The 20,259-nt window shown below is 35.2% G+C and overlaps 1 pseudogene; it reads right to left on the bottom strand.

Annotated features, from left to right (window-relative positions):
• Window positions 1-1,732: 1,732 nt before the first annotated feature.
• On the bottom strand, window positions 1,733-15,707 carry LOC107855942 (annotated as a pseudogene).
• Between the last annotated feature and the right edge of the window lie 4,552 nt (window positions 15,708-20,259).

Raw genomic sequence — 20,259 nt, 5'->3', positions numbered from 1 at the left:
ATTGTCCACATTTTCAAATTGTGGACTATTTCTTTTCAAAATGACCAGCTCATATCCTTTCCCCCTAATTTTAAGCTAGAAGAGGTCTTGAGTTCAATACTACTGAAGCAAAGTGAGTGCTGACCCATTGCACCAAGAGGGATGCTTTGTCAGGCAGAGTCATTTTTTCCTACATATCACTTTACGCGTAGTACTAATATACCATATATTTAGTAAAAAGTTTCGATGAAGCTATTTAGGCGTGTCACTCAGACAACCTATCACTCAACATGGATCTGCCCCTGTTTCCAAGCTGACTTCTTGATGAAATGGGGTACTCTTTCTACTTTGTCAATTTGAATTCTCGTAAGTGAAAGAAAAGTCTGTTAGCGTGATAATTGGTGTGTAGACCTTGACCAAACCTTGTCATGTTAAAATCAAGATGAGTTTGATTAGTTAAGAGAAGAGTATGGGTTGTTGTATAGACCTTGACAACAAGCAACACCAGAAAGGTCCCCTCCACTTGTAATAACACATGCATTTTTTTTCTGATACCTTTCATAGACAAAGATTTCACTAAAAAGGTCTTTGTATTGGTTCTCTTAACAACCAAAACGGAAAAGAAGAAGAAAATTTCTACTTTGTTTTCTCTGCACAATCAAGAGAGAGTAAATTTGTGTTCAGTTGATGTGTTACTAATAATTTTAATTTAATATGTCATGTTCTTAAATCTGGAAAATTAAACAGATCATGCTCATGCTTGAACTTGTTCAATGCTGATGGAAGACAATGCAGGAGTCCAGACATGGCATCATGTTCTTCATATATTCAATACCATTGATTCGTTAAGTCCAACTATATTAAACATCTTTTTCTATTTTCCTGTAACTTATAGTGTGTGCTGAGTCGATAAAACATGTCGCTATAGTTCTCAAAGCTTAGTGATGGACGTGAGGATATCCAGGATGGCGTAGTTCGTCCAATTCAAGTAGTTTGATGACAATATGAGAAACTGATTGAATGACCTGTGGATATTTCCAATTTTGTTTATCAGTCGAATATGCCATAGGATATATAGTGAACTAATAATTAAGCTGAATTTATTTCTATACTGTAGACAAATGAAACAAATTTGATCGAGTCACAAAGAAAGAAAATTCATGGCTTAATTCATAGGCTAAAAAACACTTCACGAAACATTAGAAACTATCAACAACAACAAAAAACCAATTATAATCGCACAGTTGGGCTTTTGAGGAGGATAGTGAGCATGCACACCTTACCCCTACCTTGAAGGTAGAGATGTTTCCGACAGATTCTAGTCTGAAAGAAAGATGGAAAAGAAGGCAGTAGCAACAAACCAAAAAAAACAAGATAATACAATAATCGAGGCTAAAGAAACACCAGGTAGAAATAAAAATCTACGATGAAAAATCAGAAACTATGAAAATAAAAGTTTTTATTTGCATTCCATCTACTCGGTAGACACGGAACCTGCAATTTCCAAAAACAAAATAAAGAACTAAAGTTAGAACTTTCAAATTATTGGAGATCATATACAACCTATCTCAGACAAATAGTAGAATGGTTTACGTTTAGTAATAAGTCGAAAAAAGATTTAAGAAAATGCCTTCTTCTCTGGAGCATATGTTAATTGGTAGAGTTACAAATGATGATCCAATGAAAATGCTAATGCAAAGTCAAATCAAAACAATTTGCATAGAGATCAAGTTGAATACTTGGAGGTCACACACTAATATCTTTTCTTGTACTTTTGCATTCTCGTAATAATTTTGTATTCCAATTCGTCAACCATTCTTGAAAACCATGCTGGAGTTTGGGTACACAACATTATGTATATTATGGAGAGTACACTAATAAGTCCACAACTATAATGTAAAACCACGTACTTTCGGGCTAGAATTTAGACTGTCGTTTCTACGCGTATAGATCTGAACTAAATGATTCCATGTTAATATATGTGTAGTGATCACTCCTATAGTGTGGAAAAACCTTTGAATATGAATTGAGGTCACAAAAATCCCCTAACTCAAAGTCGAGTTGAAAACTCTTCTATCAATTAAGTTTTGGTGAATATCTAAAATTGGGTCAACTTCCATAGACCATAACTGCTTTTGTATAAAGATTTAGAGGGACTACTATATATCAAATGAAAGGTCTTTGAGTCTTCTTTCCAACTCCACCGTTTTTGCCTCAATCCAATACCCAAGAGAAAAGTTATGACTTTACAAAGTGGAGTGCGTCGTCTAGCAATGGCCTAAGGCTACTGAAAATGTTGTGCCATGGGCAATGCGTCGTCTAACCTAGCTTAGGCGATGGGAAATGCTACGCCCAGCCTATTTTAGGCGATGGATAATGCACGACACAACCTAGCTTAGGCTATAGGCAATTTCTCGCATGCCCTATGGCCCAACAACGTAAATACTTCGTTTTTAAGTCATTTTAAGGCAATCAAGTCTTTTTACAATCCAAAACCGTCCCTAATCATCCTTAAATGAAATTAGGTTTATTAGTAACGTTTTAACTCTCTTAATATCCCTAATTCATCTTCCAAGAATACCATAAGAGAAAAACAACTTAGGGCTAAAGATTCAAGCTCAAGGGATCAACTTTTCCGCAAATTCTTCATCGATTAAGGTACGTAGGGCTGTCCTAAAAACTCTATGGGCATAATTTATGATTTTATCAATCTTTTGAAAGTATGTTATGATGTTTATAACAAGGGTTTGAACAATTATTTTTAATATCCAAATCATGAAACCTTTTTCAATGATAGACATATTATTTTGGTCTTGAGGCCTCCCCTTAAAGATTGATTTTTACTCGTGTATATGTAAGTATGTTTTTTGAATTTTGCAAAGATTAAATTGAGAGAATGAATGACGAAACCCCTCTCTTGTTATAATACCTCTTGATTTCACATGTGGTGGGTTGTTCAATTGTATTTTTGAAGCGTGAGATAAGTGTTTTACTATTATTTTGAACTTGATATTGATTATGAATTGAAGAGAGGGTGCTTTATTATTTATAAATGTCTAAAGTGATAATTGAAAGAGATTGCATGGTTTGTTACATGATACTTGACCACCACGTGTTTGTGAATTGAAATTGAGGATTTTTGCCTAAGTTTTCATGAGTTTCACTATACGCATCCTCAATTATTGTTTGAATAGTTTGGTGGTCTGAACAAAAGGTTTTGAAAGAGAAGACTATAACATGATAATCTATGGCTTAGAGATATGACTTTCAAGTCTTGGTATGACAATACCAAACAGATGAATGTCATAGCAGATTTAGAACAGACTAAAATACAGATTTTACTCAGATTTTTAGATTTTGAATTCAGAAAGATGCATGTTTAGAAAAAGATTAAAAATAGGCACCAAGAGAGTTAGGTGGTTACCCGAAGTAGGCATGAGTCATACAATTCGTGCTTGGAACCATGTTTTGCCGATACAGGTTTATTATATCCCTAACGAGGGATTATACACTAGCCTAATGCCCTGTGACATATCAGATTCAGATACTCAAACCCTTGAGGCAAACTTGGGTTAGGGGCTTGGCCGCCAAGTTAAAGGCAAATCCCAAATATCCCATGGGATACTTTCAGATATGTAGGGTATACCACCTAGCTCAGAAGTAAGACAAAGAATGAGTTATAATTTCAAAGAATTGTTCAAAGGCTTTTAAAGTATGCCCATGTGTTTTCATATATTATATATAAATTGTTTTATGAATTGCTCTCACTTATTTTAAATGTAGATACATTATTTTGGATTGCTCTGTCTACCAGTACAATTGTATTGACCCCTATATTTCAGGATCTAAGTCTCAGTCCTAGGGTTCTACTGTTCTATTAAGCAGTAGATTGTCTTGACAGAAGTTGCAGCTAGTGAGTGTAACATCTCGCACTCAGTAACTTGTGAAGTACCTTCGAGGGAAAATTCGTCCTTTTCTTTTTACCTTTACCCCAAGTGATTAAATTCCTTTTTATTCATCAGTATTCGAACGCTTCTTTTTCCTCTGGCAGACATTATTTCAGCAAATAGAAGTTCTTTATTTTTTCATCAGTTACAATCTCTCTGTTTGCCTCACTTACTAACATTAAAAACTCCATCAATTACAATCTCTCTGCCTTCCTCAACTACACACAATAAAAAAAATTTCAATTTCTCCAACAGTTATACAAACTATTTCATAATCCAGCAATCTAGCTTTCCTCTCAAATTCAATCATAAAAAAAAAGAAATCTGAGAGAATTGGCTATAGAATCAATCTTAGTTTTGTCCCTTCCGGTAACTAACTTCTCTAATGATTTGAGGTATGTAAGATTATTTCTTTTATATTTTCTCTTGTTTTTTTTTTCTCCTCAAATTATAATTACTTTCAAAATAATGATGGTGGAAGGAGTTTTAAAAATCTTAGTCCATTAATCGAGTCCCCTGTCTCAAGTTACCTGGAAAGTTTATTTTTTTAAAAAAAAATCTTGGTCTATTAATCTTTTCTATGGATACTCGATATTATGTGAATTATATTTATTCTACAAGTTGCTGCAAGAGTTACAAATCCATAGTAAATTAACACTCTTGGCTATCTCGAAACAGAATCAAGCAAAGCTAAACCATACTACAAGCCTTTGAATCAATCCTCATAATCTAGCCCAGCATAGCATACTGTAACTAGTTTTGCACCCTATAATTTGATCTCACACAGCACATATAGGCATTTTCTTTGGCTAATTAAAACTTCCCAGTCTCTAGCTATCCTTTCGAAGAACATATGATTTCTTTCAATCCATATGGCATTCACATACTCTGCATAAACTGTTCTAAATATTTGAGCTTGTTGTGTTCTTCCTTTGGCATTTTGGACTGTCCATTTCACATGTTTGTTTCCAGGTAGTAGTTGTAGATATTTTGTTTAATTTTCCATAGAAGTAAACTGTCATTCACTGTTCTTGCAAAGTTACAACCATAAATAGATGGTATCTCAATTCTGGATGGCTATGACACATGCAACGCAATCCAAATTAACATTTGTTCCCCATTTGGCTAGCCTGTTGCTTTTCTTTTAACTAAATACTGTGAATTTTTAATTCTGTTTCTAAGAAGACATCATACTGGAAACTCCTATGGTTTTCATATGAACTGTGATCCATGAAGCTCAACCAAATTCCCTCAATTTCCTCTTTAGTTCCATTAAGTGTTATGGAAGTTATGAATTAGAATATTGTAATAATGATGTTGCAACACGTTGCTTTCAATGACTCACCAAAACAATACTGAGTGTTAGTTTATGATGTATGAAACCAAAGTTGCTAAATTCCAATGTGATCCCACAAAAAGGCTAAAATATTAACATGAGCCTAGTAAAGCTAGCACGTTGGTCACAAATCAGCGAAGATGACAATTCTATAGTGACTTGAATTTTCCATGATCTCTATAATATCATAAGATACCTCTCTTATGAACCACGACACAAAATTAAATGATTTGTATGACTTCTAGCTTTATGAATTAATTCATAAATGTCTTTATTACCTTAAGATATGATCTCCAAACTCATAAGCTATGCTAACAACAACATGTACATTCCAAAGGCTCACTCCTGATAAAGTTACGAAAATCCTTCACTGATGAATTAGTTTGACTTAATGAATTATGATTCTACTTCCCATGAGTCCTAATGATGATAATACTTAATTATGATTTTAAGGTGGCTTAATCTCAAATATGAACCCAAGTTGGTTAATTCTCAGGCATGAGCCCTAAAGTGGCTAAACCATGAGCCTAATATGGCTAATCTATGAACATGAATTAGTAAGATAACATTATGAGCATAAGGGAGTTGGTTAGCTGACCGTGAAGGCATAGGTCTAAATGAAAAATGCCTGAAACTATGTTTGCCGACATAGGACGGAGATCATTTCGCAAGCGGATGACTCTTTTTTTTATGTGTCCAGAAAAGGGGATAACTATGGATACTTTCTAGCAAATTATGTCATGTCACGTCCTATGCCCGGCAAGGTATAGGACAGCTTAGCTGATCAGGCCGAGATCATACTTCATTCACTCACATGGTGGTTTATGATGGTTCGCTACTTTCTTCCACAAATAATCAAAGCAATTAAATCTACCTTATTTGGTCAATTATAAATTTAGTTTATATTCTTGTTCCTTTCTAGTTGTCCTCTTTTACGTTTGAATTTTATTGTCATTTCTTATCTCCTTATGTACTACCCTCCTGAAATGATTTTGCATACCAATACATTCCATGTATTGACCGCCTTTGACGCTACATCATTTCATGATGTAGGTTCTGACTCTCATGTCCGAGGTCAGGTGCCTCATTAGAATCTCTATCTTCTACTATTGGTGAGCTTCTTTCTACCAGAAGCTTGGACGAGATATGATGACTTCATTATATTTTCTTTTCTTTTAGTATTGGTACTTATTAGAGGCTTCACAGACTGATTTAGTTACCAGACAGATCTTTTAATTTTTAGTATTATTTTTCATGACTATTGTATCTTCAGACGTTAAGTGATATTAGTAAACATTGATGAAAGACTTTATCCTTTAAGAGATCTTATTCTATTCTATTTCTTCTTTATTCATTATGTTATCTGTATGCTCATATGATACGCCAAAACGTTCGCTCGTACTAGCAATAGTATCGGGTGCATGCCACGTCTAGGGCCTCGGCTCAGGGTGTGACAAACTTGTTATCAAAGCACAAAGTTCAAGTGTTCTAGGGTATCTATGAAGCCGTGTCTAGTAGAGTCCTTTTTTTAAGTGTGTAGCGCACCACACTTATAATGAGAAGGCTACTAGCCATTTAGGAGAACTTTTTCGTTCTTTCATATTCTAGACCGTGCGATAAAATGGTGCAAAAAAAAAAACTTACTCAAATTCGTGCATTTCTCACATTTCTCTATCTTCTCCTCATCTTTAAGGTAGTAGGTGTTATGAAACTCATATCCTTATTAACTGATTGCACAGGGGCTTTTTAGTAGCCCATTAGTCTATTCGAGTCTATAAATTCAAAAAAAAAAACTTACAATCTTGTTCTTATAAATCGTGCCTTTGAGCTATAGTAAGATTGTTCTCCCAGGCCTTCTGCAAAGACTTATTCTAGATGACACCCTTAATAGGAGGAAGAGTGTGTCTAGACTCTTGGATAGTGTTGTCACCCGAGAGATATTGCTATTTGGAATGTTTTGTGGTATGCCATACGTAGTAGTATAATCTTAAGTTTGAAAATATGAAGTCATCTGAATAGAAGACGAAAGTGAGGATAGTGATTGATTGGAGTATGTAGCAAGAGTTGTATTTATTAAGCGAGAAATAGGATGGAATGTCCTTTGGTGTTGGCTAGGGTGTATCAAGACTTGTAAAATTTTATGATAGTTAATAGAGAAAGAATGGTTGGTTAAGACGACTTGGAGTATACTTTGTTTAAGAAAGAAGTTTATTATTTCTTAAGTTTATGTTAGTAAGGAATGATAGCAATGTTGTGATGGAGAATGTGTTTGTAGGCTATAAGATAAATGGCGTGATTTAGATTGGCTATGTTGTCATGATACCTGAATAGACTAGTGGTTCTTGATTTTTTTTATAAGATACAGTTCGAATTAGTATTATCAGATAGTGTTGCCATCCATGTTTAGTAGACACTAAGCTTGAGCGTTAGACAACCACAATGATGAATGAATGGCGGTATAAGGGTGATAGCACTAGTTTTGGAAAATAGATCTAGTAGGCTTGATATTTTTGTGTTGAAGAACTTAAGTTTGATAATTTAGGATAGTGTGAATCTGCAAAAAAAAATAAAATACATATGTGGAATAGAAGTGAAACAGTGAATTGTAACTAAGTCCTTAGATAAAGAAGGGCCTTAAGTTATATGAAAATAAAGGTGCACCCGAGGTAGTATGTTATTATATAAGATTCTAAGTTATTTAGTGCTATGTGATCCTAGTTAGTACCCTTGAGTCTCTAAGTGTGGAGAAGCCTAGTTATGTAGTATGGGAGCTCTTGAGAGCTGAATTGAGAGTATTATAAATGAATATTGTTGAGCCTTTTCGTTCAATTATAATTTCCATTGGAGTGGGTGGATAAGAATTTATGGGTGTGATGTTAGTAGATTAAGAAGGGAAGATTAGAAGAAGTGGTTATGTATACCAATGAGAGCAGAAATTATAAAATGATGTCTACAAAGTTTAGAGAATGTTAAGATAAGTATCTTAGTATGAAATCCTAGCTAGGGTTGCGTACTTAAAGATATAGTATTCAGGGGAATAAGGTGATGATAGCTTAGATTTGAGAATAGGTCTGCATACTTTAAATATAGACTTTGACCTAAGGGGAATATGATAGGGTAAAGAAAAAAAATGGGTCTTGAGATGCAGATAGTAAGGGTTTTCAGAAAAGAGAGATGACGAGTTTCACTACCATTCAATCTTATTCTAGCGTATTTCATGACTTCAGCCAAGATGACACTCTACCCATGAGTTATGCATTCATATCGTGCCTATGTCTAAGATCTAAATTTTTATGTGCAAAGTCATGTCCATGTTCTAACCCTAGAATAGGAAACAATAACTTCACGCCATGATCCTAATATTACTCTAAGGTTCTAGAAGTCCATGTTCTATGCTACGTTGTTCCTGAGCTAAAAACACATGCTTACGATAGGTTAAGTTCTATGAAACAAACTTTATGATATGTTCTTAGCTTGTTCAATGTTATCCCCATGCCCCGAATGACTCTTTATTCACACCTTATGTGTTTTGGTACATGAACTATTTATTCCTATTAGACATAAGCAGTATCCCTTCTATTCCTAGTGCTCTTATTCTAGACCTTCAGTGGTATTCCTTATGTCATGGCAGTGATATAATATCAATGCATGAGTAATGATTGGGTAGGAGAGAGTAGATATTTCTTGTTATGATGATTGCGGTGTACTGGTTCCATCTAAGATCATAAGTATGGCTGAAGTGTGAGATGACAATTAGATATTTGTAATAGTAAGATGAGGTCATATGGTTTGCCTCCCAATAGGAATTCATGAAATTATGGGTATAGGGGTTCTAGGGAAGACTAGGAAGATTTTTCTTTTTATGTAGTGTTAACTTTAAAGATACCATGAAGTGGTTATGGTGATAGACTTGGATATCAAGTTGATACCTATATGGGTAAATGCATGATGAAATTTGCGAGTTCTTAATCAGAGCACGAGGATGGCAGTTTTTGCAATGAGAAAAAGTAGTATTCTTAGAGATAATTATGATGCAAGCGAGAGCTTTCTAAGTTTTAGAACAAACCTAAGATCAAGTCAACAATAAAGATAAACGTTCCTAAAAGGGGAAATGGATTATAAGATTTTAAAATTTAGACTAGCATGATTGTTTTAGGTGTGGCATCTTGTACCTCTGAGTTAGGCTTGAATATGCTAAGAATGTGTAATTAGAATCAGACTTTAGCATATGTATATGTCCATGTGAGTTGGAAATAATGAAGTGTGGTATTCATAGGAAAAAGGGGTAGCTTCGAAAGGTGTTTCTAAGATCTAAGGATACCAATATTAGAGGTGAAAATGCTCCTATTCCTATGTGTAATGTACCATTATTTCATGTCATATAACTTCTTATCGAAGGGAACTTATGTCCAAGTCTTAATTATGTCCTTCATGCTCTGTGAACCCAAATCAAATAACTAAAGTACCCCTATGGCTCATGCTTATGATTCCAATGAATTCAAGCCTTAAGTAGTTATGTTCATGTCCCTTCAAACCCATGTCCTATGTCATGTCTGCGTTAAGTCTCATTCCCTAGTTTTTGCGCGTAGAGTTTTTTTTCATATGTCTATAACCTTCATTCGAGGACAAATGATTCCAAGGGGGAGATATTGTAACATCTCACACTCAGTAACTTGTGAAGTACCTTCGAGGGAAAATTCGTCCTTTCCTTTTTACATTTACCCCAAGTGATTAAGTTCCTTTTTATTCATCAGTATTCAAACGCTTGTTTTTCCTCTGGAAGACATTATTTCAGCAGATAAAAGTTCTTTATTTTTCCATCAGTTACAATCTCTCTATTTGCCTCACTTACTCACATTAAAAACTCCATCAATTACAATCTCTCTGCCTTCCTCAATTACACACAATAAAAAAAACTGCAATTTCTCCAACAGTTATACAAACTATTTCATAATCTAGAAATCCAGCTTTCCTCTAAAATTCAATCATTAAAAAAAAAAAAGAAATCTGAGAGAATTGGCTCAAGAATCAATCTTAGTTTTGTCCCTTCCGGTAACTAACTTCTCTAACGTTTTGAGGTATGTAAGATTATTTCTTTTATATTTTCTCTTGTTTTTTTTCTTCTCAAATTATGATTACTTTCAAAATAATGATGGTGGAAGGAGTTTTAAAAATCTTAGTCCATTAATCGAGTCCCCTGTCTCAAGTTTACCTGGAAAGTTTTTTTTTTTAAAAAAAAAAATCTTGGTCTATTAATCTTTTCTATGGATACTCGATATTATGTGAATTATATTTATTCTACAAGTTGCTGCAAGAGTTACAAATCCATAGCCAATTAACACTCTTGGCTATCTCGAAACAGAATCAAGCAAAGCTAAACCATACTACAAGCCTTTGAATCAATCCTCATAATCTAGCCCAGCATAGCACACTGTAACTAGTTTTGCACCCTATAATTTGATCTCACACAGCACATATAGGCATTTTCTTTGGCTAATTAAAACTTTCCAGTCTCTAGCTATCCTTTCGAAGAACATATGATTTCTTTTGATCCATATGGCATTCACATACTCTGCATAAACTGTTCTAAATATTTGGGCTTGTTGTGTTCCGCCTTTGGCATTTTGGACTGTCCATTTCACATGTTTGTTTCCAGGTAGTAGTTGTAGCTATTTTGTTTAAGTTTCCATAGAAGTAAACTGTCATTCACTATTCTTGCAAAGTTACAACCATAAATAGATGGTATCTCAATTCTGGATGGCTATGACACATGCAACGCACTCCAAATTAACATCTGTTCCCCATTTGGCTAGCCTGTTGCTTTTCTTTTAACTAAATACTGTGAATTTTTAATTCTGTTTCTAAGAAGACATCATACTGGAAACTCCTATTGTTTTCATATGAACTGCGATCTATGAAGCTCAACCAAATTCCCTCAATTTCCTCTTTAGTTCCATAAAGTGTTATGGAAGTTATGACTTGGAATATTGTAATAATGATGTTGCAACACGTTGCTTTCAATGACTCACCAAAACAATACTGAGTGTTAGTTTATGATGTATGAAACCAAAGTTGCTGAATTCCAATGTGATCCCACAAAAAGGCTAAAATATTAACATGAGCCTAGTAAAGCTAGCACGTTGGTCACAAGTCAGCGAAGATGACAATGCTATAGTTACTTGAATTTTCCATGATCTCTATAATATCATAAAATACCTCTCTTATGACCCACGGCACAAAATGACATGATCCGTATGACTTCTATCTTTACGAATTAATTCATAAATGTCTTTATTACCTTAAGATATGATCTCCAAACTCATAAGCTATGCTAAAAACAACATGTATATTCCAAAGGCTCACTCCTGATAAAGTTACAAAAACCCTTCACTGATGAATTAGTTTGACTTAATGAATTATGATTCTACCTTCCATGAGTCCTAATGATGATAATACTTGATTATGAGTTTAAGGTGGCTTAATTTCAAATATGAACCCAAGTTGGTTAATTCTCAGGCATGAGCCCTAAAGTGGCTAAACCATGAATATGAGCCTAATTTGGCTAATCTATGAACATGAATCAGTAAGATAACATTATGAGCAGAAGAGAGTTGGTTAGCTGACCATGAAGGCATAGGTCTAAATGACAAATGCCTGAAACTATATTTGCCGACATAGGATAGAGATCATTTCGCAAGCGGATGACTCTTTTTTTTATGTGTCCTAAAAAGGGGCTAACTATGAATACTTGCTAGCAAATTATGTCATGTCACGTCCTATACCCGGCAAGGTATAGGACGGCTTAGCTGATCGGGCCGAGATCAGACTCCATGCGCTCATATGGTGGTTTATGATGGTTCACTACTTTTTTCCACAAATAATCAAAGCAATTAAATCTACCTTATTTGGTCAATTATAAATTTAGTTTATATTCTTGTTCCTTTCCAATTGTCCTCTTTTACGTTTGAATTTTTTTATCATTTCTAATCTCTTGATGTACTACCCTCCTGAAATGGTTTTGCATACCAATACATTCTACGTATTGACCGCCTTTGGCGCTACATCGTTTTATGATGTAGGTTCTGGCTCTCTTGTCCGTGGTCAGGCGCCTCATTAGGATCTCTATCTTCTACTATTTGTGAGCCTCGATATGATGACTTCATTATATTTTATTTTCTTTTAGTATTGGTACTTATTAGAGGCTTCACAGAATGATTTAGTTGCCAGATAGATCTTTTAATTTTTAGTACTATTTGTCATGACTATTGTATCTTCAGATGTTAAGTGATATTAATGAACATTGATGAAAGACTTTATCCTTTAAGAAATCTTATTCTATTCTGTTTCTTCTTTATTTATTATGTTATCTGTATGCTCATGTGATACGCCAAAACGTTCACTCGTACTAGCAATAGTATCGGGTGCGTGCCACGTCTAGGGCCTCAGCTTGGGGCGTGACAGTGAGCCTTCCTTACTTCGGAAGGCCTGGTTACTAAACTTTTCATGGTTATATTATTTTGATTCATGGTCTGACTGGGGCCTTGTCCTAGAGTTCAGAAAAATGTTATTTTCAGTTAGTAGAGGTTTCGCAGACAAGAGTCATGTACTTTGAATGTTATGAACTTCATTTTGTATTATCCAATTGAATTTAAAAAGTGACCATGTTTCCGTTTATTAACCTTCCGCATTCTTTACATTGTATGAACATTGTGTATGATTTCCAGATAGAATAGGGGCTCTCGGGCCTTCACGGTTTGGGATGTCCATCGTGGCCAGGGCCTCGATTCGGGTCATGACACATAACCCATGAGAACCGCTTGCCAACTGATCATTGGTGAATCTTCTTCTTCATTTTCTCCTTCGTTCAGCTCAACTAGAGTTATCGTTTGTGGTACACCATCATCACCACCACTATTAGAGTTTGTGACCCAAATTCTATTAATCCGGCCCTGAAAAGTTTGTGGTGCGTTCCATGTTTGTGATATTTTGTTGGGTCTGTGGTCGTAGCGGAGGGATCAGGCCTAGGATTTATTTGTACGCATATATTATATAAGTACGATTTAGTGGGTCATTTTGGACATTTTTATACGTCATTCTCCTCATTGTATTATCCATCCATCATAGTGAATTTCTCTTTCTCTGCCCGTGTTTTTTTCCGTCAAAGTTTTCCAAGTAAATCTGTGTGTTCATCTTGTTTTTCCTTTTGCTTATCATACTGCTTATTGCTATCCGTTCATAAGCACCACAATCTTTACTTAGTGGAAATCCATGTAATCCATCATTTCCTTGGTATGAACTCTTCTCAAATGTATCATATTGTTTTCCTTTGGGGACGCATCCAACGAGATGATTGTGAGAGAGATTTAGAGCTTCAAGTGATGTGAGAAATCCAAGTTGTTGCAGTATCCCTCCACCAATTTTGTTAAATGAGAGATCCAATGATTCAATTACAGATAACTGGTGTAATGATGCTGGTATAAGACCTTCCAAGTGATTATGAGATAGGTTCAACGTGCAGAGTACAGTGAGATCTCCAATAATACTTGGAATATAACCTTCAAATTTATTCCTTGAGAGATTGATGATTATGTTTGTGTCAAAACTCGAGCTAATTCAAGATCCAATCCCTTTGTTGTAATTGTCATCACAGAATCATAAAATATACCATATTGATCTCCTACATACCATGGGTCTCTCACGTTCTCATAGAATATCTTCATGGCTTGGAAATTCTCAAAAATATTCACTGGTAAATTCCCACTAAACAAGTTAGATGAGAGATCCATAATTTGAAGTTGGGCAAACAACTTTTTGTTCTTTGAAGCTTTGATAGGACCATGCAACTTATTTGATTTCAAGCTTAGAGGTTTCAAATTCGGCAGAGTTCCTAACCATTTTGGAAATATGTCATTCAACTCATTGTCGCCTAAATCAAGAAGTTCTAAATACTTGCAGTTGATCAAAGATCGCGGGACTTTCCCCTCTAGCTTATTTCCATGCAATTGATGACGCTGAGTTGGTTTCCAATACTAAAAGTAGTATTAATTGTCCCACTGAGACGATTGTTGCTTAAATCCAAAACTAAAACATGTTCAGTGATCTCACCCAAACATTGTGGGCTTGTTCCGTTCAACTTATTGCTTCCCAAATCTAGAACTATTGGTGTTTTTAGATTGCAGATCGTTGAAGAAATCTGTCCGCTGAAATTATTCTGCAAAAGGAGAAGAAATCCTAGGTTCTGCTGGTTTAGGAGTGACTTTGGAATAGGACCTTTCCGCTGATTTTGTTTCAGTGTAACTACGATTAATGATTGGGACTTGAACTCCGGAATTTTTCCACTGTAATGGTTATCGTGATGGGAGGGAGAATATCCAGGATGGTATAGTCCCATTCTAGTTGCTTGATGATAAGTAGAGTGATTGTAAGTTTTGCAGACCACTTACATTGGAAGGAATCGAACCGGTAAACTTGTTTCCCCAAAGTCTTAACCCCCTTAGTTTTCCAAATTTGAAGAACGGATAAATCGTTCCTTCAAGATTGTTATTTTCAAGAACAAATTTTTTATGTTGGTGAGATTCCATAGAGGTTTAAGAATAGGCCCTGAAATACTACCAGAATTCATGTCCAAGTCATGCAGCAAAGTTAAATAGCCCGTTGATTCAGGTATCTTACCATTAAACTTCATGCTAGAGAGATATAAGTTCATGAGAGATGTACTGCTATTCCATTTGGTCATCGGTAAGCTAACTGTGAGCTGGGAATTGTACTATAACTCAAGAAGTTTCAAGTTGGGAAGGTGAAAAATTCTTTCGGGCAATGTCCCACATAATTGTCCATTCAAAAGTTGTATAGTTGTTAAATAAGAAGAGAAATTTCGAGATGTTCACATCGTAAAGCTCAAGCTCTCTTAATTGAGTCAAGTTCTTAAGGAGCAGTTCAAAATGGTGCGGTCCAAATGTTAGCATATATGGATCTTCACTCCAGATATGAAGAACGTTTAACTTAGAAAGATAAGAGATTTCTGAAGCAATTTGACCTGTAAAACGTGAACCCCATATATCAAGATGTGTTAAGTTCGACAATCCACCAAATTTAGGCAAAATATGCGATCCAGAGAAATCATTAAAAGACAAATCAAGCCTTCTGAGATTGGAGAGTCGAAACAGGCTGTTGTTGGAATGAAACTTGCCTTGAATTTGGCTGCAACTAAGATCAAGCTCGATTATATGTCCTATCATTTCATTACAATAAACTCCATCCCATGAACAACAATCCGTGCTCCTATTCCACGAAAGAGTTTTCGCATAAGATTGAAAACAACCAGAAGCATCAACATTTTTGCTAAATGTCTTCTTGCATTGTAGCAAAGAACGAGCCTGATCTTTGCGGCACAAATATGGTAAAGATGAGGAGAAAGAAAGTTGATAGAGAATGGCGTATAGCATAAACAATGCAAGTTCTCCATTTGCTGATGATAACACAACCATAAAAGGAAATTAGGCATGTAGGAAAATTTGATTTTGCTTCAATTCTTGAAACATTTTGGTCATCTGAGTTTCTGTATTGATCCATTTGTACTCTATGAAATTGATCGAATGATCTAAGGGGGGTTCAAGTAGTTTCCGCTTTCTGTTAATCAGTCGAATAGTCCATAGGAGATTTCTGTTAACTAATCATTAGGCTGAATTTAGTTCTACGTACTACAAAGTTAACAGCTTTAAGGATAAAGGAGGTCAAATATAAATTGATGTATAATAAGTGATCTTCTGAATGATAAAATGGAGGGATTATAAAACGTCCCAACCCTTTTCTTAGACAAATAACGCAATGATTTACATTTAGCTAATTAACGTTTTAATAAGTCAACAAAAAGTTATACTCCCACGCGGGTGAACTCGGGAGTGCACGCAAGGTAATGAAACTCCTGAACCATGTTTTGTCTCATATAATGCGATGCTTGAAGCTAGTGAGAAAAATGGGGAGAAGGGGTGAGGTTCTTGATGTTTTCTCGCTTTCCTTATAGAGATGTTTATTTGTGGACTAGTATGATTCATGGGTACATGAGGAACGGGTACCTGAGGTTGCCGTTAAGTTTTTTGAGAAAATAATGGTAAATGAGGATGCGAAGTGCAGTTTGTTGAAGCCAAATGAGGCTGCAATTTCGCTAGCGTTCTTTCTTATAGCATGTTTTTGGATGTTGGTGTGGTGTTATACCTAGGGATACATGCTTACATGGTAAAGAATGAGGAGTTGAGTGTCTTCATGATGACCGCATTGATTAAGATTTACGGAAAGATGGGTTATTTGGTTTATGCTTCAAAGGTACTTGATACAATTGTTAGCAAGAAGGTTTGCACTTAAAATGCTATAATTTTAAGACAAATGAGTTAATGAGGCAATGATCTTCGTCCCAGATTCATTTTCCTTTATAGAAATTGAGAAAGAAGTGCTAATGATGATATAAACATCCGGGCGAACCCATTTGCTGAAGGTGTTGATGATCAAGCTGTCAAGGTGGTTGATATTGTTGAAACTTTCAGGCTTCAGGAGCAACCTTCTTTTGACAGGAAGCAGTTTGTTGGATACGGGCGGATCCACAAAAGTAACTTGAGGTCATTCTAGGAACCTATAAACTTTAAATTTTGGATCTGCCTATCGTTGGGTACATACAGAAATACATCAAGAACCTGACACCCATGCTAGATGCAAAGAATCAAGAAGTGTGTTCACCCTTGAAGTTTTGATGATCCGCTAACTATTCCACATAAGAAACGGACATCATCGTTTTGATCTGCAGGACTCTACTAGACATCTGCTCTTGCACCAACAATACCGATGTAACCTGGCTCTGACACTAATTTTTAGTGACCCAATTTACAAGTGATGATGGCAGCTACTAAACCCCGCTAATAGGTAAGCCGAACCATAACCCGGATCTATTCGCAATGGGTTAAGGGACCTGATTAATGGTTTATTGAGTATCTATGGGACCGGGTCACATATGGGGATGTTCTCTGATGATGACTTGCTTGACCACAACTGGAAGTTGTACTTTCCTCAGAAATTTGCTAGCGTAGCAGTAGAGGAGCTAAACCTCAACCAATAGGAAGAAGACTAGGTTTTGTTGTCTCATATAAAAGGATCATCCACATACAACAAAACCTAGTTTTTGAACATATATCAATCTTGGTCTTCTCCATGGAAACAACCGTCCATTGAACACAGCTCATACAAGGGACCTGATTAAGTGCTCATTTAAAGTGTTGTAGTATGTTGAGTTTTTGTTTTTCTTGCTCTTATGTTGTAAGTCTACTCCTGATTATAAAGGATAGTAGATGTGTTGATTGTCCAAGTCTTAGATCGAGTCGAAGCAACTGCAGTTAGTTGCTCGAGTCGTTTGTAAGTTGGTCAAGTGTTTGTTCTCATTGCTTGTGGTGTTGAATTCTGGGTAGAGCTGCCTAGGATCTGTGACTAGAGTTAGTCAATTATAAGTGTGTTAGACATATCACACTTGTCTTGCAGATTAGTGAAGTTTGGAAATCCTGATGGCAGGTCGTGGTTTTTACTTCCCTCAAGCAAGGAAATTTCCACGTAAACTTAGTGTGTTCTTTACATTATTGCATTGCCCTTATTTCTATTTATATTTTACCACGTTGGAATGCCTTGATGATATACCAGTTGGGTGTTTGAACAAAGTCTCAAATATATTACTCGCTTGAAGATGTTATTCGGCATAGTATCTCGTCTGGAGACTACCGCATATGTTAATTGATTGATAGGGTAACAGGTGATGATCATGCTAATAGCTATGTCAACCCAAAAGAATCTGCATAAATTTATTTAATGTATATTTAATCGATATTGAATCCCCTCGATTAATTTCTCTGTATGTTTATTTTTTTATTTTTCAAATCTCCCAAATTAAAATCTCATCTCCACCACTATCAGGAATAGGACATACCACACGTAATTAATTGGTTAGGATAAGAGTATTACTTGGTGTATACACCTTGACAATAACATTACAAGTGTGCTAGCTCTACTATGCTTTTGAATCTATGTGGTTTGTTTATAACTTTATATATTAGGAATAGGACGTCATTTTGCTAATGCATTAAGGTTACGATGGCAATCTAGTATGCATACAACACCTTACATAGTGTGCTAGCTCGAGACAATTTTGCACGAGAATTTACCTGCTTATGGAAGACAGTGAAGGAGCCCAGACATGACATGTTATTCATTTATTCAATACCATTGATTCATTAAGTCCAACTATGTTAAACATTTTCTCTATTTGCAAGGCCTAGCCCTCCTTGCTTGTACTATCCATGCTAGATTTTTTATTTTTAAGAAAAGGCTGCTAGACACTTTGTCTAGTGGTATAAATTTGCCAAAAATAAATAAATAAATATAGGACAGTGTGATAGCGGGAGCTTGAGTGCACGGGGCTGCCCTTTAGGTGAGTGTGATACTTCTGTTCTTGTTTTCTTGGAGTATTAGTTTTATGCTACTTATTATCAAGACGCGTGAATAGATTGACCTTGAAACAACAATGACTAATTACTCTTGCTATAAAACAAGCTCATATTTTATCTTTGTTACCATTTCTCAATAATGAGAAACAATTTGAAAGAACCGAGTCAACCGCTAGAACTACTGGTTTTAAAGCCCGAAATAAATAGGCTTACTTTTTCTTTGCTTGAATCATAATTACTCAAATCTAGATTTGAGTGAATCTAGATTTGAGTATCGTGTCGTAAGAAACAAATGAATCAGAAAAAAAGAAATTTGTTTTTATTGAATTGAATGTGTTCATTCATTTTGACTACTTTAGCATATTTTCTCATACTAATTTCTAACTCGTCCGGTAGAATAAACCTTCATTTATTCTCAGGAGAGCCTAGGGAGTTTTTAAAGACTCCGGGTTGATTTTGTTCAAAATCATATAAAGACAATTCGTATTTGATATAGCTATTTGTGCAAGTATTTTACGGTTAAGAAGCAACCGTCTATTGTACAGATTGTGTATTAATTTATTATAACTATGGGAGACTCCCTTTTTACGAATTGTTGCGTTTATCCGAGTGATTCACAAACGACGAAAATCTCTCTTTTTCCTACCCCTATTCCTATGAGCCGAAACTAAAGCTCTTATTTTTTGTTGAGTAATAGTTCTAGTAAGCCTTGAATGAGCCCCTCGAAAGCTTGATGCAAATAAACGAACTTTGTTCTACGTCTCCGAGCTATATCCCCGTTTAATTCTGGTCATTGAATAAATAAAATTTTGACTAATAACTAATTGATTACCTTTCTTTCAGTTATTCTTTTCCCCCTTCCTAGTCTATTAATAACAAAATGAATTTTTTCAATGTATAAAATAAAAATTCCAATGGCTTTGGCTACTCTAACCTTTCCGACCACGATTTTGTTATTTTTTTTAGGTATTTCACTGTGAAATAAGAAATTGTATTTTCCTAGGTATCAAAAATATAGTAAATAAAAGAAATAAAAAAAAAGAAATAGTGGGTTCCTTCGTTTCTACGGTTAGTTCTTAAACGGTGAGGTCTTCTATATACACCGGAGCCTTTACTTTATACTTTAATTTAATATATATTTAATCAACTAATTGATGTTATTGGGAACTTGTATAGTTCACATGCTTTGTCTCTACCCATGAATTATCCAGTAATAGGTCTTTAACAATCAGATCTACCTATACAGTAACGGTATTTTATTATGAAAGTTTGTTGGGTAGCTGACCCTCTTAGTGCGTTCTTGCCAAATTGGGAGCCTAACTAATCTTTATGTTTTATGCTTTTAAAATAAGATTTCCTCCGCTTAATGGATAACCATTTGTTACCAATGGAGAATATCTTATCATCTTAAATTCAGGTGATTGAATTTACACCAATGGAAACCATAAACTTCATACACAATAGAGGGATATGATAGAGTTTTTTTTAATAATGAATGGAGTTTCTTTTTTCATCCTAT

Source organism: Capsicum annuum, chromosome 1, assembly GCF_002878395.1.
Source record: "Capsicum annuum cultivar UCD-10X-F1 chromosome 1, UCD10Xv1.1, whole genome shotgun sequence".
NCBI classification, from domain to species: Eukaryota; Viridiplantae; Streptophyta; class Magnoliopsida; order Solanales; family Solanaceae; genus Capsicum; species Capsicum annuum.
The sequence above is the reverse complement of the archived record's forward strand: the minus strand, read 5'-3'. Positions and strand labels throughout refer to the sequence as shown.